This window comes from Heterocephalus glaber, unplaced genomic scaffold (assembly GCF_053883595.1).
Source record: "Heterocephalus glaber isolate CG9 unplaced genomic scaffold, H.glaber_assembly_v1.0 deba00000331, whole genome shotgun sequence".
NCBI classification, from domain to species: domain Eukaryota; kingdom Metazoa; phylum Chordata; class Mammalia; order Rodentia; family Bathyergidae; genus Heterocephalus; species Heterocephalus glaber.
The window spans coordinates 36,606,582-36,632,838 of NW_028258142.1; the positions used below are offsets into that span (position 1 = coordinate 36,606,582).

At 43.1% G+C, this 26,257-nt stretch overlaps 1 protein-coding gene across 6 annotated transcripts in view; it reads right to left on the reverse strand.

The window, feature by feature from the left end:
- Setbp1 (SET binding protein 1) overlaps nucleotides 1–26,257 on the reverse strand; it is a 357,001-nt gene that overhangs the window by 186,729 nt on the left and 144,015 nt on the right. Inside the window, exon 1 of one of the 6 annotated variants that reach the window (XM_087193245.1) lies at nucleotides 3,289–24,597. The exons of the other annotated variants lie outside the window; for them this stretch is intronic. The gene's annotated coding sequence lies outside the window, so the exon portion shown is untranslated. Of the gene's footprint in view, nucleotides 1–3,288; nucleotides 24,598–26,257 lie in introns of those variants that run through there. 6 annotated transcript variants of the gene reach the window in all.

A 26,257-nucleotide genomic window follows, 5' to 3' on the forward strand; every position in this document is an offset into this window, starting at 1 on the left:
CCACGCTCTTAAAGCTGTGTGCATATTTGGTTGCTGTCCAAGTCACAGCTGTTTCATCTTCTGGGTGGGAATGTCTTTAATCCTCCACTTTGCAGATTAGAGCTGTAACTACCAAGACATAATGAAAGAAGAGGCTCTGAATGCCCTAATCTAGAACTCACTGAAATGATGAGTCTTATTTTATGTTATTTGAACTTGATGAACCTACAGAAACTCATCCTGCCCTTCTCTGAACTTCTCAGTAGAATTCTTTTTCAAATGCACTGTTGCTTAGACCAAGAAAACTAAAATTCATGGAGGGACTATCATGTGGCAATGGGTGAGAAATTTACACAGGTAAACCTAGTATAAACTGGTGACATGGATGTTAATATCACACTTTTTAAACATTTCAGTAAAAACTGGCTAAAGAGTGTTAAATAGGCTCTGAGGTTCATCACTCATAAGTAGTAAAATGGCAGGTCAATCTGGCTAAAATAACTCATTTTTTTTCACTGTATCTTAATACTCTCCAAGCCCCTAGGTATTTTTGGAATATGTATTGTTTATCACCTTTATCAGGTTCCCCATGATGCTTCCAACATTTTCAAATGAATTCTCCAAAGGGAACCCATAAAACAATGATTTTCAGCCCATGCTTTATGGAGTCCTGGATTTCACAAAAGGCCTTGGAGATTGGGAACTGGGTAAAAGGAGATGAGGAGGAGTGTTCTAGACCCCAACTCCACTTCATGCAGAACAGCACCAGTTTTATTGGCACTTTCATATTGGACTTCCACATTAAGATACATATGATTGAACATTTTATGAAAATGAAAGTTTGAAAACTTGTATCTTAAGAGAAAGGGTCTTTCCATAGGTAAGCAAGCCACTCACAGTGCTAACAGTATTAACTGGAGAAAGGCAGAAAACTAGCTCACTACTTGAAGATGCCAAGGTAATCATCCCTCGGAGGAGAGAGCTGGGAGTGTGTCATGACTTCATCTCAAGAACAGAGCCTTTAATACTTGCCATGAGTTACTCATGGGGAAAATGCTTTCTCTTCCCTTCTTTACCCTTTTTGCAGACAATGATGTCTGCGCTTTACATGTGAAGTTCAGGAAGCACTAGTGATGCTAGAAAGGGCTAGAGATATGCCGAGTCTCAGGAGCACAATCTGAGCTGTAGGTCTTTTCCTACAAGTGAAACTGGGATATCACTTTACAAGCATTCATGGGCTGTTTCCAAAGTCCGTAAAAATCCAATAAAGGAAGTTCCTCTCCTTAGACATATGCTACACAGAGCTAGAGGCTGGGAGGATATCCATATTCATTTCCCTCTTCTCATCATTTACTGAATGTCTGCTTAGAACTGAACAGACGATCTGCTCGCTTGGCTCCAAGAAGAGTATCAAAGCTTTCTAATCATCCCCTTGGTGAATCTCAGGAAATTGATTTACACCACAAGGCTCACTCAGTTGTAGAGAATGGAAAAGTGAAAAGGTACTTGCTTCAGAGAGTATCTGAGTACTGGAGTCGAAAGCTCTGCTCAGTATAGCCAATTTGGCAGAGAATCTGGATCCCTCAGGCCAAAGACTGGAGCAATTAATCACAACTACAGGTGGATATCGCAAAAGAGTAAAGCCAAGTTGGACCCAGTTATATCTGAACCTTGTAGTTCCAGGTAGTCACACTTCCATAAGCCTTAGTACAGTGGCAAGGTATCCTCCAGGTAATTATAATGTGAAAAATATGATTTTTCAGGACACCTTCTTGTCTGTTCTTGTCTCAGATGTGCTTTATTTTATCAGCCTTCTTTATCATCACACTGACAGTGCAGATTATATTATTATCCAGTATATCATTGAGCAAACTGAGGTTCCAGTTGGTTAAATTATGTACTGGAGGTTAAGGAGACCAAAAGCAGGAGAAATGGAACTAGAACATAGTTTGGAATCATAATGAGTCTAGTTCTCTGTCTAAGCCATCCATAACCTCTTCACGGACTGTTGTTTCTCCCTACTCTTGTTAGGGAGGCAGCCTGGGCCCCCAGGGATATTGAAACCACAGCCAGCCATGCCCTGCTGACTCACCTTGAAGGTAAGAGTCATTCTTCCCGTAAGTCTTAGGCAACCTCACAGGGTAGGGATCTAAGGTAATATCTCTGCCATCTTGATCTTCTCCTCAAATTTTTCTGAGGTCAGGCTGACTTTGCCCAAAAGTAGCTTCTTTGTTCCTGAATCCAGCTGACCACAGAAACTCTGGAGTCAAATATTGGAAATATTATCAGGCATATTTTCTCTCCCTAAACAAGTTTATCTTCCTCCTTTTTCCCCAGCCCTGCCTTCTTTCCTTCCTTCCTCCCTGCCAGCAAATGAGGCCATGCCAAGTCCCAGGCACCATCTCAGAGGTGGGGAATCCCCATGCACTACCAAATGCTTTTCAGGGATGAGCGCATGGCATTAAATTCTCTCAAGAATTTTATATGGCAGTACTATAATTATGCCATTTAACAAATGAGGAAACAGAAACTCGGCAACATTAAATAGGTAATTTATTCAAAGTTACCCAGCTATAATTGAGAGATTCTCAATTCCATTTGAAACCCAAGTCTGTGTTCATTCTCAACTCCTCTATGTATGTGCCATTGCCAGTAACCTGAGTGCTGTCAGGGACCACGATAATCCTACCTAGAAAAGGCCTTCATCTTTTAGAGACACAAGCTAAGGCAAACAATAGGTAAATGTTTATATATATAAAAAAGTAACCAGTAATGGGAAGGGGATAACTGCATCCTGTGGAAGAGTAATATTATAATCATATAAGTGAGCACTTTAACAATATAAAAGAATAAGAAATCCAAAACAAGCTATCTTTGTTACTGTAGGCATAAAACATGTTATTATGTTATCTGGGAATCCCACATAGCATGAGAATTACAAGGAGGACAAGTATCAAGGACAGAGTTGCCCCTGACAGAATGAGGGAGTGGGAGAGCAAGAAGCAGGAACTCTGGGAAAACAGACAACTCTCCTCATCAAAGTGAGTCAAAAGTGAGGTCTTCGTCTATTTAGTAAGAAACAGCCGTCATAATACAAAAGCTGTAAAAGGCAGTCTTTGTCTATCAAATACCTCTGCTTAAGCTTTTCATCAAAATAAGTATTTCTGAAGACATCAGAACAGGTTATCTGCTAACTTATTTTAATGAACCAAGTAGAATGTACTTGCTTATGTGTTTTGCTATTGGTTAATATGAATAATCTCTTTGAATTGCAATTTGAAAACTATTTGCCCAACCAATGTACAATACCCCACACAGAAGGCCCTATTCTCGAATTACTGTCCTCAGCATTGTAAGTGCTAAGGATTGGGTCCTGGCCTCCTGTGTGACCCGGGGTTCCTTGAAGACTTAGATACTTGAAAGTTCCAAATTGGTTTTTCATCATTGTCGTTGAAGATATTCCACAGGATCTGCCAGAGCTTCTGCAGATGTTCCTAGTACATAAACAAACAAAATATTCTGGGAAAACAGGAGATGATTCCCAGAACAACAACTCTGAAGCAGTCCTTGGCTTCTTGGAATACACACCTACCCTGGTACTTTGTTAAAAATCTTTCCCTCTTGTATTTTATGGGGGCCTTTGGGAAATAGCTGGTTCACCAATAGCTCTTCTTGGCTGGGGTGCATACGTGTGTGTTTGCATCTCATGGAATCCTTACTCAACCAACCACAATTTGCTAAAAATGCAATGCTATCTGTGATTTCACTCTCAAGAACTCTGTGATCATACACAGAGGTATCTAGAAATAGAGGTTACCTTTTCATCAAACCAATTCAGTAGATTGTATCTCCACAGACTTCTTTCACAATAAGACACACATTCATTGTTCTCCTGAAATCACATGTGTCTGTCTTACAGTCCACCCATTTTTCGATAAACCTGCCCAGAATCTCTGGCTGACTCAGATGGGGAATGTCTGTCTGTACTTTACCCACTGAGATGGAGCACAGTGAATATAACACACAGATGCTACATCAGCAAGACTGGAAGTAGTTGCTAACTCAGTCTGAGACCCTGTTAGTAATCATATGCGTAGCCCTTTATTTATAGACCAAGTGAAAAGCTCACCATAGGGGTTGGCAATGTGCTCTCCTGCAGCAATCCAACAGTAGTGTGACACTGGGAAAGTCACATCCTTGACTGACCCTTATTACTCCCCACCTTTACTATGAGGAATTCTGCCAGATCCCCTCAGGACCTGACAGCTTCTGAAAATCTGGAAAAGTTGAGAAATGGTCTCCCACTCCTCCAATGCATCACCAGGCTTCATACAAATTGTCTATTATAGCAGGTAGGGATCACCTACAGCTCAACTGGTACTGGAGGGTGTGATATCATAGCAAAAATGGTGGGATGGTAGGGCTCTTGGCACCAACTGGGTTATCTAAGCCTAAGTGTGTGTTTACAAGGAGCCGTGCCCTCATCTCTCATGGCCTTTCAGAGGCTAACAGCTCTACTTTTGCTTTCCACATCCCTCCCTACTTAAGCTCGCCTTTACAAAAGTACCCACTATCAATGAATTATACCATCATCACTGTGCAAGAATTCCCAAGATAACCATTTTCTGTGCTTCATTTCTAAGTAGGCAAGGAAAATCGGAGTCTCTATTGCCCTTTGATAAAAAGAAATTCCAGATTTTAGAAAAGAGTAAGGGTGATAGAGGCAGGGGACCTCCTAGCTACATGGGGAGCTATATTAAGCATGGCAGGCTCTGGAGTAGAAGAGGGATAGCAGAGCAGGGAAGCCATATCTGGCTGTGTGTGCCTGTTTACCTTTACCATATCTAAATGGAAGGCATGTGAGTATCAAGAACAACAGCCTGGCTCCCCAGTCACCCTAAGGTTTTCTTCAATACCACATAATATTAAGCATTCTGATTCTAAGTCACACAAACTTATTTCTACATTAAGTTTAAGAGAGATTGACAATAGAGCTATCTTTTAATTATAACCTTCTTTAATCAACTGGATGTAAAATGACAAGTGTTCTCCACAATCAAGTTACAGGAATATAGCCTTATTTCAAGGTACAAAGTGCCTCTATTAGAAAAAGAAAGATGATGTATGAATTTGATAAAATAGCTCTACTCTCTAGACCTAAAAACATATGAGCAATGATCAATTAACTCTCTCAACAACAGTGAAAAACAGGAAGGGGCAGAAACTAGGCTGAGTGACAGATGGAGGAAATGAGGCAAAAAATCAGTCAGTGACTTGCCCAGGGACATTCTCTTGGCTCCAGAAGCCCTCACATGGAAGGGATTATCCATCCCAGCCTCCTCCCATGCAGGAATCCCCTTCTCCAACTTCTCTGACAGATGGGACCCAGCTTGAGCATTTTTGGGAAGTGGCACTCACTAGTTTAGAGGCACAGCATTAGTCTTTGGCAAGTAACACCTTGATTCAGTGGAAATATACCTCGTTGAAACTTGTGCCCTAATTCTGAGGAACAAGAATTAACTGCTTTCTTTTCCTTTTTTTTCTATTCGAAGATCTTCCTGTGAAATAAATAACGTGAAGCCCCATTTTACAGATGAGAGCAAACAGACGGAGCAACTCACTATAGGCCTCAGATCCGAAGTTAGATCCAGACACCAGGCCCAGGGGATTTCAGACTCATCTTCTCCCCATGTTCTCCATCCCTGCCCGTGGGCACATAGCCTGCTTAGTCCTTCTGCCAGTGGGAGGCCCTTGATACATTTGAGAATGTGCACTGTCTCTATGCCTTCCCAGGCAGAATCTCCCATGTGCCTTCAATGCTTCCTCTGTAGGCCTGGTTCCCACTTCATCACCATCTAGATTACAAAAGCCCCCCTCAAAGTGTGGCTCTCAGATCTGAGCCTACAGTGCCAGTGGGAGGAAAAACTGTTACTAACTAGCCATGTTGTGGAAAATCTTGAATAACTAGCTTTTTACAGAGAAAAAAAAGGCCCAGATATGAAGCACTGGCCACCATAGTGGGATTACTCATGGTTTCAAGCTACCAACCTAAAGTCACTGACTGTAGAGTTGGGAATAGCTGGGCTCAGTATGAGCTGGTTATAGCATACTACTGCTGTATCCCTGAGCCTATCTGCTTAAGACCATCCACTCAAAGTAGGCTGCTTAACTTGGATGACAGGCAGACCATCCTGCATCACACTAACAGAAGAGATGCTTGGTGTTAAACTTCATACACCTTCATCTCCCTTACCTGTCCTCAAAGCTCAGGACCCCCTGAAGTCTTTTGACATGAGAGGATATGGCACTGTGGAAGGGCTTTGGCCATGAGTCTGCTATGGTGAGGTTTTGAGTTGTAACTTCAGTGTAAGGTGGACATGACTTGCCTTCCTGGGCTTAGGGAAATATGGGCAGGTGCTATCTGGAAGTACTGGCTCTTCTGTGGAGGCTTTTATTGGAACTGGGAGTTCCCCATTGCTCTTTCAAACTTTTTTTAGCCAAATATCAAATACACCAAGGTCAAATTTATTAGTGAATCCAGCAGCCCAGAGAACTCTTGGCTTTGGTACCGAATGCTTCTTATCTCCCTAAGTCTTGCAACTTGGCCAGCACAGCTGCTCATATTCCACCGAGCCATGAATGGTTCAGTGTGTATACAAAAATGGACACACATGGCAGTCATGGTCTTCATGAGTCCATAGTCAGAAAGACTCAGGACATCCTCTAATATGGGGAAAAGGAGGCTGGCAATGACAGAGCTTTGGCTGGTTCCCACAGAGCCAGACCGGGTACCAAACGGCACCTGGGAAAAGCCTTCACTTGTCTATACTTTAGCTCCCTTATCTCTGAAAGAAAGTCCCCAAATCCTGGCTACCTCACAAGATAGGGGAAAATGCTCACCATAGAGGTCACAGATGCAAGCATATGTACACATGAAGGATCTCAATGCAGGCACTATAATCATTTCTTCTCTGATAAACCCAGTGACCACATAAGGGCATGCTTTGGGGGAGGGGAGGCACTACTGGCCTCTGGTTTCTGAGGATCTGGCTACACTGGAGCTGGGCTTCCAACTCTTCTCTGCAGAGCAGCTTCCATGAAACCTATGGCTTCGCACCTTGCCACCTAGGAACATGCCAGGGGCCAGCTACATTTCCTACATCTGTGGTGCAGAACAAAGCTGACCCATTGGCAAAGGGCACAGTGTGCAGCTGGGCCATAGGAGTATCTGGAACAAGGGTGAAGACAGAAGGGCCACTGAGTTTAAGTTGCAAGTTTTCTCTGTTTCCCTGTGTCTCTGAGCAGACCCCACCCCAGAGGGAGCTCTGAAGGAGGACACATGGGGTCTGGGCAGGGCTGATGGCTGCAGCCTCCTGGCTTGTGCCTGTACATCTCATTATTGAGCAGGCCTGAATCAAAGCCACCCTGTGCAGCTGCTGTCCTTTTTAATCCATTCATAATCAAAAGTGATTAGCATGGATGCCTTGGCACTGAGGTTATTGTATATGTGATCAAAGCGAGGCTCTTACCAGCTTCCCAGAGCAGCCTGCACCTGGGAGGGCGTGGAGAGCCATGAACCTGGGGCATAGGGCAGGCAGCCGTTAGCAGTCAAGAGGAGGATGGGCTCCCTGAGCAAAGCCTGGGAACAGCAAATGTAGCTCTGCCTGAGTGAGGCTCAGCAGCTCTGGGAGGTCCCTCGGGAAGCCATCCCCAGGTTTCCTTTGAGAGGCTGGTATTCCAAGCCCAAGAAATGGAGGAGGTAGGAGGAGGAATAGACCGATAGCAAGTCAGACACATTCAATGTTGAATGCGTGAAGGATTCTTAAATGTCCTTATCTCAGAGAAGACACTGGGACTGAGAAGAAAGAAGCACAGCATATGCCTGGCAGGCACTGTGTATGTGGAAGGAAAGAAAGGGAGAGTGCAAAAGGGAAGAGGCCAGGAGAGGGACAAAGGAAGTTCCCTGAAGTGAAACACAGCTGGTTAAGAGACTGTGCAGGCTAACGCTTAGAGAAGAAAGACCACTGCAGTGAAAAAAGTAAAGGCACCTGGAAGAGCTAGAGTCGAGAGATTCCAAGGCCTTTTAACAGTTCATCTATTCCTTCCTGCATACAGCTCCTGTAGCTTTCTGAGTTGCTTCTCTCTAAAATAACAAGATCCCAGCCTAGATCTCATCCTCTATCTATACATTCTGCCCGAGTAAAGCTTGACATCCCACTTTTCTCTGCCAATCCTGATTATGAACACCATCATGATCCACATGAAGACTCAACATTTTCAGGAGGCTTGTACGGACTCTCCTTCTCTAAACAGTTCTATCAAGCACTATCTGTGCCACTTATTTAACGCACAGCATGTATTGTCCTTCTGATGCTCTTGGGGTCACTGGGTAACTCCTCTCACTGTCATATGATGTGAGCATATGAGCCCCGATTCATGTCTTCAGGACACCCTCCACACCTGCCCGGGACTGAAACAGGCTCTGAGTCTTTTCCAGGAGACTGGGAGCTCTATGAGGGTAAGGGCTAGGTTTTTATGAGTTTCTATTTGTCTCTAGGACCAGGTATAGTCCTCAAATGTGACAGACCTGCAATAAATGTCTGCTGAATGGTGAACAAAAAACACAGAGACTGGAGTGAACACATGGTGTGATTTAATTCTGACGTACAGTGTGGCACCTGGGACAATGCTGGGTCATTGTGGCTGCCTTGAGGGATAGCCCATTCTTACCCCCTATAAGAAGGAGAGTCTTTTGTGCATTTTTTAATCTCTATAAGCACCTAGGATGCAAATTCCTTGGTATGTCATAAGTCTACGATAGAGTTTTCACTAGTATTTTAGGAATAGAGGAACATTCCAGATTCAGTCTGTAGACAATTTTGTGGGGTCCTTCGCACCAATAATGACATCCTGTTGGAGCTGAGAACCAAGTGGGAAGATCTGGGGCAGTTTAGAAACATTTGCAATAGCAAGGGATAATAAGGGAACTAATCGTTTTCTTGCTGAGTTCTATGTGATGCTGGAATATTAGTTGGAAAACCAACCAGTAACTCCAAAGGTATAAATAATAATTACCCAATGTTGGATGGGTGATTGATGGCAATAACTGGCTTTTAATGGGCTCTTACTTGTGCCAGTGCTTTATACAAATCTCACTGATGTCACACAATAATCTCTCTGAGTAGCACAGTCATCCCATCTCAAAGCAAAACAATTTGAGGCTCAGTGAGGTCAAATTGTTTTCTTGAGATACAGTCGGGAGGTGATGGAGATGCCTCTCTGATCCTGGAGTCTGTGTTCGGTTCCCTATGACCTTCACTACTTCCCACTTCGTCTCATGTCAGCGACGCCTTACCAGAGGCTTTGCCACCCTGCACCCCTGGCAAAGCCATTGCATTGTCGCAGGCACTTCCCCTCTAGTTCACTCACACTTCAGTGCCCTGCCAACCAGGTGACCCAGCCCCAGCTCAGGCTGCCAGAAGAAACATTAGCACATTTTCAGATCAAATCCTCTCATTTTACAGATTAGTGAACTGAAGTTCTGAAAGGTTAATCACCTGCTCAAGACCACAACGCTCGTTAGTGGTAGACCCAGGCTTCAAACTCAAGTCTCCAACTTCCAGTTCACTGCCTTTGTTACTGAACTGTGAGATCTGGGAGTAGAACAGAGGGTGTGAAGCAAGGGCACGGAGATGTCTGTCTTTTCAGCAGTGTCATCATAGCCGAGACTGCATGAAATGCCCAGAGGTATTTAACTAATATATCGCCAACAGGGGCATGTGGGCCCTGTGCCAATTTCCTCCTCCTAGCAGCAGATTGGGGTGGCTGTGGCACAAGCATCTGCTCAGGACACAGCATGCTGCGTGCCTGCAGCCTTTACAAAGCTACGGTATCAGGGGCTTGTGATGAATGCAAGAGATTGGGGAGAGCAGGTGGAGGTTTTCTTCCCTGATTTGGAGAATTCACAATTTCAGCTTAATTTGTAATAGATAGTGAGTGTACAGAAACTGACAACAGGCCATCAGCTATTCTGTTAGTAACACTTGAGGCCACAGCACTTCAATAGAACTAGAGCCAGCTGTTCAAGGCACGAAATAACCTTTGACCCCACCCTTGGAGAAATGTAATTCTCTTCATGCCTCTTTCTGTCCACGGGGAGTTAGAAACCAGAGCTGCCAGAATAATCAGAAGGCTTCCTAATGACAATGCTCAAACAAGCTGAGATTATGCATTGTCAGAAATGTAATCTGCAACTCTTCTCATCGGTTTCTCTGTGTTTGCATTTTTAAAACCACCCCTTCAAGAAGAAAGAAGACGGTTGGAAGCCCTTCCTGTACTTGTATCTAGATGTGCATTTACTGTCTCCATCTAAAAGGCCAGGGAAAAATTTAGAACATGCTGAGTTTAGAGGCCTTCTAGTTTTATGACTTCTAGCCCATGTGTCTATACATCTCCTCTGGACATATATAACCAAACAGGAATTAATTCTGAGTACTTCTATGTAAGTAAAGACAGCTTCCCTGCATGCTATGCCCAGCCTCTGTTGATAAATCCAGAGAGGACACAGACCTATTTGTGCTAATCTGCTCATCTCATCTGTTCCTTCAAAACTGCCTAGTGCTTTTCCAACGTTTAAAACAATATCTGCCATCCTGTGGGGGCTTCAAGACTCACATGCACCCTGGCTGAGTCCTGTTCACCTCTCCACACTGATCATCCCACCCTTGAAACACTGGCTCATGGTGTTCTTTTCATACAGTAGAAATTTAATTTAGCTATGGTAGGGCCTGATCCTGAGAGTTTTTAAGCACAGTCAGGGTGATTAATATACTGAGCCAGAGTTGAATGCTGGGGGTTTTGCTCTTGCTACTCTCCCTGTCTGGAATGCTCCTGCCTGGGATATTACCTGCTCCCTCCGTCCTTCCTGTGGGTCATGACAGGTATCAGAAAGGCTTCTCCTGCTAGACCCTCTACATGGCTCTGTGGTCCTCTCTTCTCTGACTCTCCATCCTCTGGATCTTTGTGACATTATCTCCATCCAGCATTTAGTTATATATTTGTAACTCATTTGTTGTCCACCTTGCTTTGGTCACCACTACCCTACGCACTTCAGTGTAAATAAACCCCAAGAATGCATGGACTTAGCACATATTGTGCACGGCTTTATTCCAACAGCATCTGATGCATTTTAGGGGCTCAAAAAGGAATTGTTGAACACAGCAATGTATAAATATCTATCTGATTCCCCATTAGGAGAGCTGTGTTTCATCTTCCCAGCCGTAGAAACAAGTTTGCATCCAGCCATGCCCACTTATGCACACAATCACACACCCAATTTGCATGTTCATCGGGTGGCCCTGTGTACTTTCCAAGTATTTTTTTCTTGCTGCCTCTTGATTCAGTCCATCCTCACAGGCGCGGAAGAAGAGGACAGATACTAATGTGATAGATGGCCATCCAGGCACCATGCAGAAATGTATAAGGGATACCTTTGAGAAATGAGTGCCCAAACTGCAATCCCAAATCCACTTATTTATCTCCAAGTGCCAACACTGCAATTAAACTTGAACTTTGAGGTTTTAGTTGAGAAAAAACTCATAAGTTAACATCTTTTGTTTTAAAAGAAAAACAAACAATACATGTGCCATAGGTTTGCCACTGCTGGTATAAGGCAGTAGGCAGACAGGCATGACCTGAGCAGTCCCTGCGTGGGACTGGCTCCTTTGCAAGCAGGACTCCTGGGGAGTAGAGAAGCAGACTTGGACTACTGAACAGACCCTACAAACAGCATGTGGATTAACCCTCAATGATGTCTTTCTAATCACTGCAGTGTTGTGCTTGTTTTTAATCTTCTACACAATGTTCCAACTCTAACACTGTTACATTTTTGGTCCTGGTACTCACGTGAGACCCTAGTCTGGCCATTCATTTAAGTTGTTCTGAGTGATCCGGACTATCCCTGTCACGATCGAATTCTCTGGAAAGGAAAGCTCCTTTCATGAGCTTCCAGCCACAGCCCTGTGTGGAAAAGTTCTGTACCAACTGGGAGATAATAACAGTCCTTCAGACTCATTCAATTTATTGATTTGAACAAGGAGAGACTAAAATGGATTTTGACTGAGATTTCCATAAAGTATTGATGAAACATCTAATTGGAGAAGTTAGGGATAATCATTATCTGTGGGGGATGTGAATCCTAATTACACTAGGCTTCGGGAGGTTCTCCTAGAATGTAAGCTTTGTCATTCAAAACACATTTTCTGAGCAAACACTGTTCACTAGAGAAAATGGGGAGTCCATGTGAAGATATTTCATGTCTCGCCTAGAGTGTTTAAACACTGGCTCCATTTAACCGCCCTCGAGACTTAAACAAAACAAAACAAAATTTATCAGTCCCAGATATTTCAATTCACAGGTTCAGAATGGAGCTCAGCATATATTTCTAATACCATTTATAGGAAAAAAAATCCAGAACAGGCAAATCCATAGAGACAGAAAATAGATTAGTATTGTCCTAAGGCCAGGGTGAGGGGAAGTAGGGAAAGACTGCTAATGGGATTGGTTTTGGGAGGTTGAAATCTTTCTGGAATTAGATAATGCTGATGCTTGTACCATCCGCAATACACTAAAAATCCCACTGAGTTGTATATGCTAAAAGGGTAAAATTTATAGTATGTGAATTAAATCTCAAAAAGTCATGATATAAGAATATTAAATTTAAAAAAATTAGAAAAAAAGTAGGATATGCATTTTTACAAACTCCACAGGTGGTTGAGAAGTGTGGCTGGATTAATAATCACTGTGTTTACCCGCAAAATCAAGTCATGGCCTCTTTGAGAGGAGAGACTGGATCAGATTAAGGGTGAAGCCCTGGAAGCAAGTAAAAATATGGTTCCTATAACTGTTAAAAATGGGGAGGCCTGAGTTTCCAAGAGGAAGTTTGGGGTACAATGAGGCTTCCCTCTGTTAGGTACTGAGTATATAAGAAAAGATTGATTTAGACACAGCTTTGTATAAAGCTGGATACCCTCTCCTCCTTTACCATAGGAACAAGTATTCCTGCTAACAACACGCTTTGCAACCTGAGAATTTCGGTTGAATTTCTCCATCTATCCCCTCCCACACTTCCCCAAGCAGGTTTCCCTCTTGAGTATAAAGTAGATGGTAATTAATTAAAACTAGGCTCACTGGAGAATTTAGATATGAGGAAGCGGCAGTTGGGGGGCTGACTTTGCTTGGAACAAACCTTGGAGAGAGCAATGTGCCAGCTGCACAGGGGGAACGTCCCTAGAGCCATGGGACAGAAAGCACCACACTCCTGGCAGTGCTGGATGCGTGGAAATGGGCCATCCCTATGGGGCCCTATGGCCCTGGAGTCACTCAGCCACGGTCTCCCTCCTGCAAATGCAGTGCGTTATGCAAACCTGTAGGGAAATTAGTCCCCCAGAGACCAGAGATTGACTGCTGAAGGGCATCACACAGAACACCTTGATGCCCTGAATGGGGATTCAGCTCCTGGCACCATGCAGGTTAATGAGATGAAGTGTGAAGCTTCCTACTTCCTGGAAATTTATGTGTGTAAATGACTGCAGTCAGGCAATTCTGAAGAGGCTGAGGGTAATGAGGAAAGGAGAGAAAAGCTGGACGGCTGCCTGAGACTTCTGGAAAGGCTCCGGCCTTTGGAAGAACCCTGGGCCAGGGGGCATTTAATCCTGGGGGGTCGAAGCCAATTTAGTAACAGCACCACTTAGAACAATAACCACAATCAGCCAAATTTCTTGTAAGTTTTGAAGAAAACACAGTATCTGTTATTTCTCTACTCACTACAAATGAACTTTCTAGCTATATCCTTATAGAAAAAGAGAAGAGCCGGGTATACCCAATAACTCTTCTATACTATTCAGAAATAATAGTTCTTGCTCACATGATCCAAACTTACTTCTCACTGATTCCTATCAAGACTCTTCTCTCCACAAAATCAATCTCTTTCCTGGCTTCTGGAACAAGTGTGGATATATATCATATCTGAAAGCAAACTTTCTAGGTTGTGTCCACAAGCCCTGTGCCTGTTCAGCCCTCCTGCTGGTCTAGGTCAGGAAGTTCCTATGTGCTTGTAAAGCCTCACTGGGCAGTATTACCTTACAGCAATCTCTTCTTCTGAATCTGGGAGCTTCAATTACTGAGAACCTTTCAGGAGATGCTTACCATACACTGCCTTGCTGAGCTGTCCAGCTGACTGGTGCTTTTAACCTGCTGCTCTCACTGATGGGAAGAACCTACAGGGCCAAGTCCATGATTTCTCCTCCCTTATAGGCTGATGAGTGGAGGCCTCAGGGAGCCCTCTAAGCTGGCTTCAAATCCCAGGGGTTGTGGCTTTGTGATCTGTGCCCCTTTGAGCAGGCAGCAGAACTTCTTTTAATTTCTATCTTATCCTCCCCAACACAGACTCACGTTCCACACATGTCCATGTACAGGACAACTTCTAGAAATGTAGACCACTGAGTGAGAAAGTGAGAAGCAGGAAGTATCTATCTAACTCAGGGTGGTGTGGTAGTAGCAGCTTAATAGTTTTTTGGGGGGGATCAGAGAGAGACAAAGAGACAGATAGAGAATGACAGAGGGCAGAGGAGAGTGGGGAAGACAGAGAAAGAGGAGACAGAAAGAAGACAGGGGAGAGGGAAGAAGGAAGAAGGGAGAAGGTAACACAGTAAAGCTAGGGAGGAACAATAGGGGCATCAGGGGGCTCCTATTCCTAGCAGCACTTGGACAAACTAAAAATCAAATAGCACACAGGTGCATATATCAAACATATCCTTTCTTGCATATCAAAAACTTCAATTAACAACCAACTTATTTGAGGGATAAAATAAAATCCCTTTTCTCAAATAAGTGTATTATTAAACAAACAATACAGTACACACACCCACACACAGAGAAACATGTCAAAGGCCACAACAACAACAACAACAAAAATGAGAGGAGTGAAAATTAAGCTTTTGGAAAAAGGAAAAATAGAAATCTGGATCAAAGACAAAAAGAGTGTGTGAACTTGAGAGATTAATAGGACCTAAACAGAGATTTAATTTGTGAAAAATATCATCTTCTGTCTGCTGAGGACAACACTCTGAGGCAGATGCTGTGGGGATGAGTTGTCAGCTGCTCCTGGACCCCTGGATCACCATCAGGGAAGGTGCACCAGACACTCCATCTCCTCATGTGCCCAGGCCCTGGTGGGCACTGTGGTGAATGAAGAATGACTCCCCTTCTGCTCCCCTGAAACTGCATTATCTACTGCTTCCATGTGCCTGCCCTTGAAGGGCATCACCTCTTGCTGGAGAGATACAGCTTACCAAGAACTACCGGAAGAGGCACATGGCCATGAGAGACATGTGAGCAGGGAGGACTGCAGCTGGCCTGGGTGAGCATGGTTGTCAGGCACAATCTCGAAAGACAGGTGTCAGAGGAATTCTACTATAGCCCCTGCTCAGCCACTAGCCTTATATGTCCCTCCTTGGATAAGCACATCATCCCCCTGAGACTTAGTCCCTGAGTTTTCCCATCTGTAAAATGAAATTTCAGCATGTGCAATGGGTCACTTGGGGAGCTGCAGGACCCCTTCCAGCTCAGTTAATGGAAACCAAAAAATCTAACTCTGGTGGGGTGTGATTGTATGTTTGAATATATGTTTGACAAAACTGTTTGTTTTGATAAAACACTGCATGGGTCATAAAAAAAGATGTGTGCAGAGTAAAAGCTGTTTCCAGGCCCCCAGAATGAGGCATCTGGACTTCTCTCCCACTCCAGGACTGCCTAGTGACCTGTCCTTTCAGCACCCTCTGCCCCAGTTCCTCATGTGCACACAATAATCCCAGAGAAAGAAAAAAGTCAACTAAAAGTTTAGCTCCCCAGGGTCTCCCAGGTGTGGGATGGCTGTGGGCTGAGCCACCTGACCTTAGCCTGTCTCTCTAGCTGATCCTGGCTTCATCATGTGTAGAATGAAGGGGTAGCTTTGGCAGGTATCCAGGGCCTGGACAAATCTCCCAGCCAAAAAAAAGGTGGCTCATAATGATAGGATGATATGTCCTTCAGGGTCATTGTAAGATACTTTGGGGAAGCCCCAGTTTGGTGTCCTCAGATCTCACAAACAGAGTAGTCACCTACTCTACCTTGTGGAAAGCTGTGTTGTGCAGAGTGAAGCTATAGGGCTTTCCTGTCCAATAAAAATTGACAATTTACTATAATTTGGTGGTGATTGAACAATGCTTTTAAAGGAGGAAGTAAATGGTCCTTGACGTCTGGTGACCTCTTCACTCCTGTGTTCTTCCCCAGGCCCTCCCTCTGAGCTGGTGCCCTTCACAGATCCCGGCCCTTGCATCCAGCAAAAGCCCAGAGATGAGCACATGCACATGCAGGGAGCTTGATGCCCACAGCTCAAGTGAGATCCTGCAATGGCCTTCATTTGTCCCTGTCCATCTCTGTCCTTCTTCGACTCTTTCCTCCCCCCACTCTCTCTTTCTTTTTCGCTCTTTCCTTTGGTTTTTCCTTTCCTGAACAATGAAAGTTGAGTGGCAATGCAAATCTCCGTCTCTCCTTAAAAACCCCAGCCAGGAAGGCAGCATGTCACCCATATTTATGAGCTTTAAATGGCTTTTATCAAAGTGAGGTCGCACTAAATCACGCCCAAGCTGTCATAAATACAAATGACTCGACATAGGCTGCAACAAGCCTTCGGGGAAAATTATATGATGTGCTGTTGCAGTTATGGTATATCACATGAGGAGCTCATATATTTCCACTGGCAAGGTAATCCGATCCTTCAGAGGACTCTAATAGGTGAAAAGAGGTGCTTAAGTTAAAGTGAATCACAGTGAGATGGTCACATGCCTAACAAACAAGGGACCTTTCTCAGGATGCTGATGAACCAGCCTGTTCATAGGAAGAGGGTAATTGATGAGATCTTAAATATTTATGGGAATTTCCTTATTTAGAATCAATCAATCAATTAATGATGAGACTAGTTGATGGGTACTGAACTAGCAGTCAAGAGACTGGTAGCTCTAGCAATGACTACAGCTACATGACTTTGTCCATGAGTGGCTTTAAAATATGTCTACAAATTCTTTGGCACTGCTCCTCTTAAAAGATGGAGGCATATCCTTCTTCCCTTGAGTAGGGGTAGCTTTAGTGATTCCCTTCTAGTGGCCAGACTGTGGCAGTAGAGATATGTATGATTTCTAAGATTAGATAATAAGACATGTGGCTTCGTCCTTGCATCACTTGCTCTAAGAAAATCGAGTTGTTATTCTGTGAAGACTCAAGGAGTCCCATGGAGAGAACCTCATGGTGAAGAACTGAAACTTTCTGCCGAAAGTCAATTCTAGCTTGTCAGTGTGTGAATGAGCCACACCAGAAGGGGATCCAATAGACGAATCAAGCTACCACATGACTACAGCCATAGCCAACATCTCCTTTGACTGCAAACTCATAAGACCATGAGCTAGAAGGACTCAGCTAGGCTCCTTACAAATTTTTGACCCAAAGAATACTTGAAAGGTAGTAAATATTTATCATGGTAAACTACAATTTTTTTTGGTACCAGAGATCGAACTCAGGACCTTGTGCTTTCAAGGCAGGCTGCAGAACCACTGAGCTAAATCTCTGGCCCTAAACTACAAATTTTTAAGGAAATTTTAAACCATCAATATATAACTAATATATGGCAATTAACGTAAACTCTGCAGGTATCAACTTCATTATTTTTATATTAAGGTTAGACAAATCAGAAGTACCAAACTTGAGCTATATATTACAATCAGTCAGATGCTGTTTAAAAGCACTTGATTCTCAGGACCTATTTTAGACCAATTGAAACTGACTCCTGGAGCATGGTAAGGCTCTAGCATTGGCATTTTAAAAAGCTCTCTAGGTGATTCTAAATGCACTGCCAAGACTGAGTGCCAGTGAACTAGACACATTCTATGTTATAAAATACTTTTTACAATTCTGCAAAACCTTTGGCAGGTTTGAGAACTAAGAATATGAGAGTTGGGCTATTTCTTCATTCCTGTCTCCCTCTCATTACTCCAGATGTCTGGACACCATCCAGGAGAACCAAAGACAATTCCTTTATTTCACCTAGTGAAACCTGGCTCAAGATAAGTATATTTTAAGATATGAACTGTCTTAGCATAAAGAAGAATCCTGGAGAACAAGAAAACAACCCAGACCCAAGGAGAGCAGACGTTGATCAATTTCCTTAATCCACTGCAGAAAGAGTGTTAAAAGTGGACCATATTTGACTTAGCAGAATCCTTTTGCAAAAGACACATGCTGTGCAGCTTGAACTGCCCTGCAGAAGTAGCACTGTGTCACCAATGTGGTCTAGCCAGGAGGTCATCATGTTTGATGACACCTTGAAATGTGAGCCAAAAGAGTTGCTTTTCATTGTCTATGAGAAGCTGGACAAGTCAGTTCATGCGGATTCAGAGTCCACATCTGTAAAACTGGAAATGATCAGTCTGCCATATTGATCATGTCCTTTGAGGTAATGAGAAAATAGAAGTTGAAAGCCTTATGAAGAGTAGTACACACAAAACAGGCTGCTAGATCCCTGACTGACAGACACCTGTGGAGTGAATCCCGCTACCAGCACGTGTCTCCTCTAACAAAACACAAGCACTCAATAAATAGGTAAAGTAGAATAAAATGCAAAGTGGATTAAGAAGGTAACTTGCCCCCAGAGAATGAGCTTTCTTGCTCTGCTGCTATCAAAAGCCATGTGTCATTATGATTGTTCTCCACTCACTCTTTCTGAGGAGGTTTAATATACACATGCCTCTGTGCCATTCCTGAGTATGTAACAAATGTTCAATCTGATCCCTCCTTCATTCATCCATCACTTCATTCAACAAGTGTTCCCCTTGTGCTGACTACACACAGGTACCCTTCAAAGCTGTACTGGGAAGAGTCCTTATCACAATCTCTAATCTCAAATCTCTACTTCTGTTCATGATCATCTTTGCACCTCAACCAATTGTTATAGCCTCAGGGAGAACGGATATCCTATTATACTGCACATTTCCCTCAACCTTCATGTCATCCCCAGGGCTGGAAGCTCATTCTACCCAGTATAGGACTGGACTCCCCAAAAAATAAAAGATTCCTGAGAGCAGGGCCATGCTTACAGTTCTCCACATCCCTTGTCACAGGAGCTGAAATTCCAGAAGATGCTACGAATGTCAGTGTGGGCTGAAGGGCAGCACCAGAGTTTATCCTACATCCTGAAGCCAGTTCCTCCTGTGTATATCTGGACATCAGCCTGTGTCCATCCTCTGGGAGTGCATATGGAGACAAGGGCTTAGAATTTCAATTTCAACAGAATGACTTCTGCCTCCTCACCTTGGATTCTCACTGCAGAGAGTACAATTTCTGTGCTTCATTCACATCCCTGAACTATTTGATACTACCAGATGAGAACTTCAGGCTTTGCAGGAGTAGCCCTTTCCAGGCCTCTCATTTGTCCATTCTGTATTGCTTAATTCCTTGGAAACTAGCAATGAGAAGGCTTGGTTTATTTTTAAATTACGAAGAGAATCATTCATTGGTGAGAAGTCACATCAGGGTCTCATTCTTCAAACCGACAGTTTAGTGTGTATCAAGCTAAAAGAGAGCCCGATTATTAGTTTTAAAGAGCTTATTTCATTCTCTTAAAAATGGGATCAGTTCATCTTCGTCATATCTGTCTCTGCGTGGCTCCTGCATGCCACAACTGTCAGCTCCAGGCATTACGTTATTGAGGTGTAGACTCTGTGTGTGTGTGTGTGTGTGTGTGTGTGTGTGTGTGTGAGAGAGAGAGGGTCTGAGTATTCACGTTTTCCAAAGGAACAAACAATGAGATTTAGAGTGGGGGTGATAAATGGGACTGATCTGCTTATTTGCATTCAGGAAAGTCTGGGAAGACAATCCCCATCCATTCCACCCCACACTGGCTGGAGGACAAGAACAATGGCAAGAACTTCTTTTCTAAGCAAGAATAAACAAGGTCTTGGAGTAAGTCACCTCAGTGAGCAGTGCAGCGAAGGTAGTATGATTGTCATAAGTATTTTTCTCCCTTACACTCCAAGAGTTGCTCAGCTTTGGCCAGGTAACCTATGCACACTCATACCAGGGGTTTTGGATGTTCCCAGTAGCTGTGTAAAGGGCTGTTTTATGGTTCCCAGACTCCTTCCCATTCTCTTCTGAATGAAAGCCAGAGCTGAGCTGAACTATAGATGAAAGGGCAGATCTTTCTATTGCTTTGCCCTACATTGGAACCTGCCATTCATACCCATGGGAGATACTGCACGTGTCTGGAGCAAGCATATCATAATATAGAGGTCAGTACAAAGGAGAGGTGATAAGCAGCGAGAGGCTTCACACTGAATTTGGCAGTGGATAACATGCAGCAAGTAATACAGTGTGAATTTCAATGTAGTTGGGTGTCAAGTGTATCTCACTAAAGGGGTTTTAGAGATGACAGGGGCAGCTAGGGATACCCCTGCAGATGGGAACTGGAAGAATTTCTGAACTGGAGCAGCTTCATTGCAAAAAGGGGGAGAAAGTGTCCAGGAGGCACGGGCCAGTGAAAGAAAACAAGTAACTATAGGAGCAGGGCTTGAGAATTCTAGAAATGTGCCACACACAGCCTGTCCAAGAGCATGGGAGCAAACCAGCAGGATCTCTGTAGCTATGCCTAGAGAAAGAAGTGTACCTGCACTCATCTCTGTACATATCAATGACTCCATGGTAGATAATCTAAAATGACGGACAATCAAAACAGCACTTAGACTATATCTATGTCTTAGAATTGATGTGGATAGGTCAAAATATGTAAAGCTTATAACACTTTCCAAGAAATAACAAAATGCCTTTGAAGACCTGAGTCTGGAAGAGTGGGCCAGATGTCACACTGATCCCAGGAATGCATCTGTCCTCCCTGTTCCTGCCTGCACAAAGGGACATGAGCATCATGAAGCCTGAGGCAAAACACCTGCACTGTCCACTGTGGTGAGATCAGGCTTCCCTGCTCCACGCAAGAAAGGTTATAGGTGAAAGCTACGTATAAATGGTAGAGTCTCTTAGTTTTGTTTGGACTAAAATATACAATAATCTCATATTTATTATGAAATAAAATATATGCATTTAATAAAATATTTAGAAGAAAATGATTCCCAATGGATGAAATCATAATGCTGATAATTTATCAGCAGGTCATGGGGTTTCCATGGCAAGGAGAAAGGCTGTCCTCCCTCCAGAAAGCCTGCTTCATCTTTTTTTAGTCTAAATGAAGAACTCATGCTATATACTTAGATCATACTGTTTTCCTTGTATGTCAGTATTCGCTGAGTACATATCAAAGACTACCTGGGTTGAACAGGGACCTATAACCTTAGCTGTTATGTAGTGACCCACAGCACTTCTGGTTTCCAACACATCCAACAAAGCCTATGGAGTGGAACCCATCTTGCCTTCTAGTGGTCCTTCATGTGACTGGAAAGTACAAACAATTCAAAAAATTAACATGGAAAAATTCTCAGAGGAAATGAAAATGGATGCTGAGAAAATCATGGCCACATACAGCTGCAAAAAAAATTAGGGGTGTAAGTGATAGGACCCAACAACTGCAGTGGCTCAGACAGGAATATAATAACTCCTTAGATCTCATGAGCGAGGCATGACTAGAGAAGCTTCTAAGAACAGATCACCGCCCAAAGTGGGCCAGGAACTGAAGATCTGAAGATTGACACCTGTCACATTCTGCCCTGGTGCTTGGTAAGTTCACTGTTCTGGTTTTCTTGTACTCACCTGTCAAGTAGATAATATCCATGTTCACCTAGAATTTCTCAGATTAATATTGAGAAGCAACAAAAACTATGACAATAAAATACTTTGAAATAGTGGGCAAGCCATGATTGTTGAAAGTCTTCAGAGCATTTAGACCAGAAAGAGGAAGCATAAGGAACCCTGAGGAAACTGGGGGTTGGAGATAAGGGAGACAGAGAAGCCCCCGGACTAGACATCCCTGAGCTCCAGCAATAATGGAGTCTGCTGGACCTGTGGGAACTCCAAGCACCTCCCTTTCATGGTTTTAACAATCAAACAACCTTTCTTTGACAACAGTGATGCCTAAACAGATGTATGCTAGACAAATAAAACTGAGGAGAAGGTATGACATTCTAAAAACATGAAGGAGAGCAGAAGGAAAAAAGATAAGAACAAAAATTTAACTGCACTGTTTATAAAGAGCTGATGTGTAATTCAGTGTTTGTAGAAACTTTTCTGTTTTGTTTGGTGGCAGGACCAAATTGGAAACATGTGAAGTATATAAATATCATTTACAATTAAAAGAAAAAAGCTTACAAAGATTTAGGAAACCATGCCTGTGGATGAGCTCAGAAAAATACAAGGTATTATTCTAACAGAAAGGACTGCCGTTCAGGGCCAAATAGAGCGTGTGATTATTGGGTGGGTCAGAAAGCCAAGGGGGCTTCCCTGGCTAACAGAGGAGGCCATGAGAGATCTGCTCAATTCCAAGAAGTTTCCAGGCCCAGAATAAATTCTCATTTGAATAGCACTTGAATTTTCATTTTTACACATTTTTCCACCATGAGTTTTCACCCTTAGACTTCTAGAAAAGCCAATGCATTTAACGAATCCATGTCATGTTATGGAGAACAGGTTGCCAAATGGGCACTAAGCTGATCTGGAAGTCATAAATTTGCTCTTCCTTAGCTGGGTGAACTTTAGGAGCCTCAGGACCTTCATATGAGAAAGGGACATTGGAGAATTGTACAAGGTGGACCTGTAATTCCAAAGTGAGATCACTTGAGATATGGGATATAGAGTTGCCAGAAAAAATACAGGTGTATCAGGTAAAGTTGAATTTCAGATGCACAAGCAATAGTTCTTTAGATAAGTATTCATGGGGAAAAAAAATTGTGGGAGTCCTCTATTTTTACTTGGCAAATCTTTATTTCAAAGTTAACCACTTATCAATCCAATTATTTAAATACAAGATGAAAAAAAATTGCATTTTTCATTAATTTTTATAAGACAATATAATAGGAAATAAAAACAACAATTTTATCAAATTTATTCAATACAAGAATCGATTTGTTGAAATGACACCTGTCGGACTCAAAAGAGTCTGTACGTAAGCAAATGAGTGACACTCTGGTAAACTCTTAAGTGATTAATCAGATGGGAAAGGGAAGGTTCTAGAAGTAGTACAGGCAGTGAATGGAAAAAGCTGAGAGCAAGGAGCAAGGCAGTAGTGAGGCTGTCAGTACCTACTACCGACTTGGCAACTTGGGAGGGCTAGCTTAGTGAAAGGGCGTGGATAAGCCACACACCACCAAGGCCTCAGTGAGGTACAAAGGTTGTGAAGAGTCCTCCCTTGGAGGAGGCCCCAGGAAAGCTGTCCTGGACCCTGAGTGGCCACATCTCTGCCTGTGGCTTGACCTTTTGTTGCCCTCACAATGCAGTGCCTTTCCTAAACACTACCTTCATTACCTTTCTCCCTTTGCATACTCTTCAATGGCCTCTACCAGCTGTTCTGGGAAATCCAAGCATCCTAGAAGCTCCTAGAAAGCCCATTTGATCCGATGCAGGCTCTCCCAAGCTGGGCTCTTGTCCATCCCAAATCCCACTTCATAAGCCAGCCATACCTTTGCCTTCCTCATCTGTTTAGAAAACTGTTCAAACTGCTCCTTTTTTAAGAGTTCAAGACTGCATCCTCTCTAGAGAACTGTCCTTGGCTCCTTTCTCTCACCCTTTTTTGATTTCACTCCTCTTCTAAGCTCTTTTATCTCCACGTGGGCCTTGGTGAGCAAGGTGTCAAGAGTGGATTCTAATTTATGTATTCTCCCTGCTGGTCACTTTTTATACAACTCCTGGAGGTCAAGTAATTCGGTCTTAGTTTGTCTCTGAATCTCTTGTCCCCCCCAGTATCTCTTGGCATTGGATGAGTATGCAGTAATTATTTGATTGATTAGTTATTATGTTTACTGCTCCCTGTTGACTAAGGACACTTGCAGAGGAATTGATGAGTCCATTTCTGTTTCTGTGGTTCGTCTATATATTCTGGGGGTCAATAATCATCTCTAGGACTAGCTGACTTCTACTCATTCGCAGGCACCCTTCCTGTTCCAGCAGACACTGAGACATCCTTCTTTGAACTCACAGTTCTGAGTTGGCATTTATCATTTTACAACCTATACTGTCAGTTTAATTCAAACTTAGGAGTTAACCATTTATTCCCATGTCCCATGTTTTGACTTGTTTCCTGTGTTGTCATTCCCACCAATAAGTATCTCATTAGTGCTTTCTGTACGAATGCCTACCACCAAGCTCTCACAAAGGATAGAAGCCAGGAAATGAGGCCCTAGCCCTCTGGAAGCTTATACATATAAGGTAAAACTGAAGTTAACCCATAGTTCTGACAATCAGAGGCCACCATAGGGACAGAAACAAACTCCTGGGCCCTTAACCTGTTACTTATTAAAAGCATGAGTTGTGTTTTCTTTTGAAACAGTCAGGGACTTAGAGGCTGACCCTACGAATGTCCAATGGGAAGTAAATGCAGGATAAAGCTTGGCACCTTTGCTCTCATTTTATGCCTCCTTTATTACCTTAAAGCTTTGGGATAAAGCCCTACTCAGCTCTGCAGGTAGGCATGTTCATCCTTCTGGGAGTTTGTATATTACAAGATTTATGAGCACTAAATGTATCTACTCTCTCATCCCCCTTCAAGACTGAGGACAACTGAGGACACCAAGGTAAGAGTAATTAGAGTAATTTTCAGGATTTACAGGGAGATCCAATTACCAGCTTTTACAAAGTTCAGTTCTAGGTCCTCCTTGAGCAATGCCTAGAAGTCACCAGATGTTGTCCTAACATCTAGGTTTCTAGGAAAAGCTGAGCCTTGCAGACCACCCCATGATGTGGTCACTCTTCCAAGCAAGAACAACTATCGCATGGGAACTGAATTACCCCCCCACCCCAATCCATAGGAATCTTCTGGAACTACAAAACCACGACTGAAATGATGATCAAGAAGGCTCCAGCCCAGCATGGCACCTTGTAAAAGTGGCTTCTGGTCCTCTGTTATGGGCCAGTCTGAACTTGATCAGCACGAGGCCCTTCCAGATGCTCAAGCCAGAGTCTTTTCCTTATTTTCTCTTTCTTTCCTTTACTAAGGGGCCAGCTTGATCTTTGTCCGCTCCTCAAGCTAGTATTCCTTACTACTTTTTCTTACTTTCCAATAAAAACTTTTTCCCTCTGCAAATTTGTGCCTCAGGTTTAATTTATGTTATCACATAAGCAAGGATCCATGTTAGACAAAGTTTAGTTGAACCATCCTTGGAGATCTGGACATAGGTGCTCCTCAACTTGGGATGGATTTATGTAAACCCATTCCAAGTGAAAAATACAGTAAGTCAAAAATGTGTTTAATCCACTTAACCTGTCAAACCTTGCAGTTTAGCAGCACAGGACAGTGTGGAGTGTTAGCTGTGACCCCTGATTCTGGCGAGGCTGTCTGGAGCTGTGCCTTGCTGCCACGGCTCAGCATTACCAGAATATACTAATGCACAGCACCAGGCTAGCCTGGGAAACAATAAAAATTCAGAATCTGAAGTATAGTCTCTACTGAATGTGTAAGCTTACACACCACAGCAACACAGAAAAACCATAAGTTGAATCCTCATATGTCCAGGGCTGTCTGTACAATGGATCATACTCTTCTGTGAAACAGGAAATCTGATGCCTAAAGTTTCTGCTCATTCCTGGAGTCCAATGCTGTATTCTCACATTTGCATTCTGACAGAAAGCAAAGTCTTTTCCTTTCCATAGTCCTTCCTTTCAGCTACTCTGCTGTCACATCAAAATTTTCAATCATATCTTAGGATGAACAATTTGTTTTCTTTCATGCTATGCCCTGCAGGCCTCACCTTTCATAACCAAAACGAGTTATTTGTTTAACAAAAGGCCACACTTTTTCCTACAGGCAGAATCAAACGCAAATCTGGTAATTTGAAAGATCCTTTATCTTCTCCCTTTTCCAGCTAAAATAACTATTACTTGGAGTAGAAGATATGAGCTAGGGAATTTTAGAATTAAATGTGATCATTCCTGAGCCAGGAAAGAACATCTGTAGACAGTGTTCACTGGATTTAATGTGACTGACCCATCTTTGCACATCTGTTTTGTGTGCAGAAACTACTTCCAGCCCTCCCCTCTC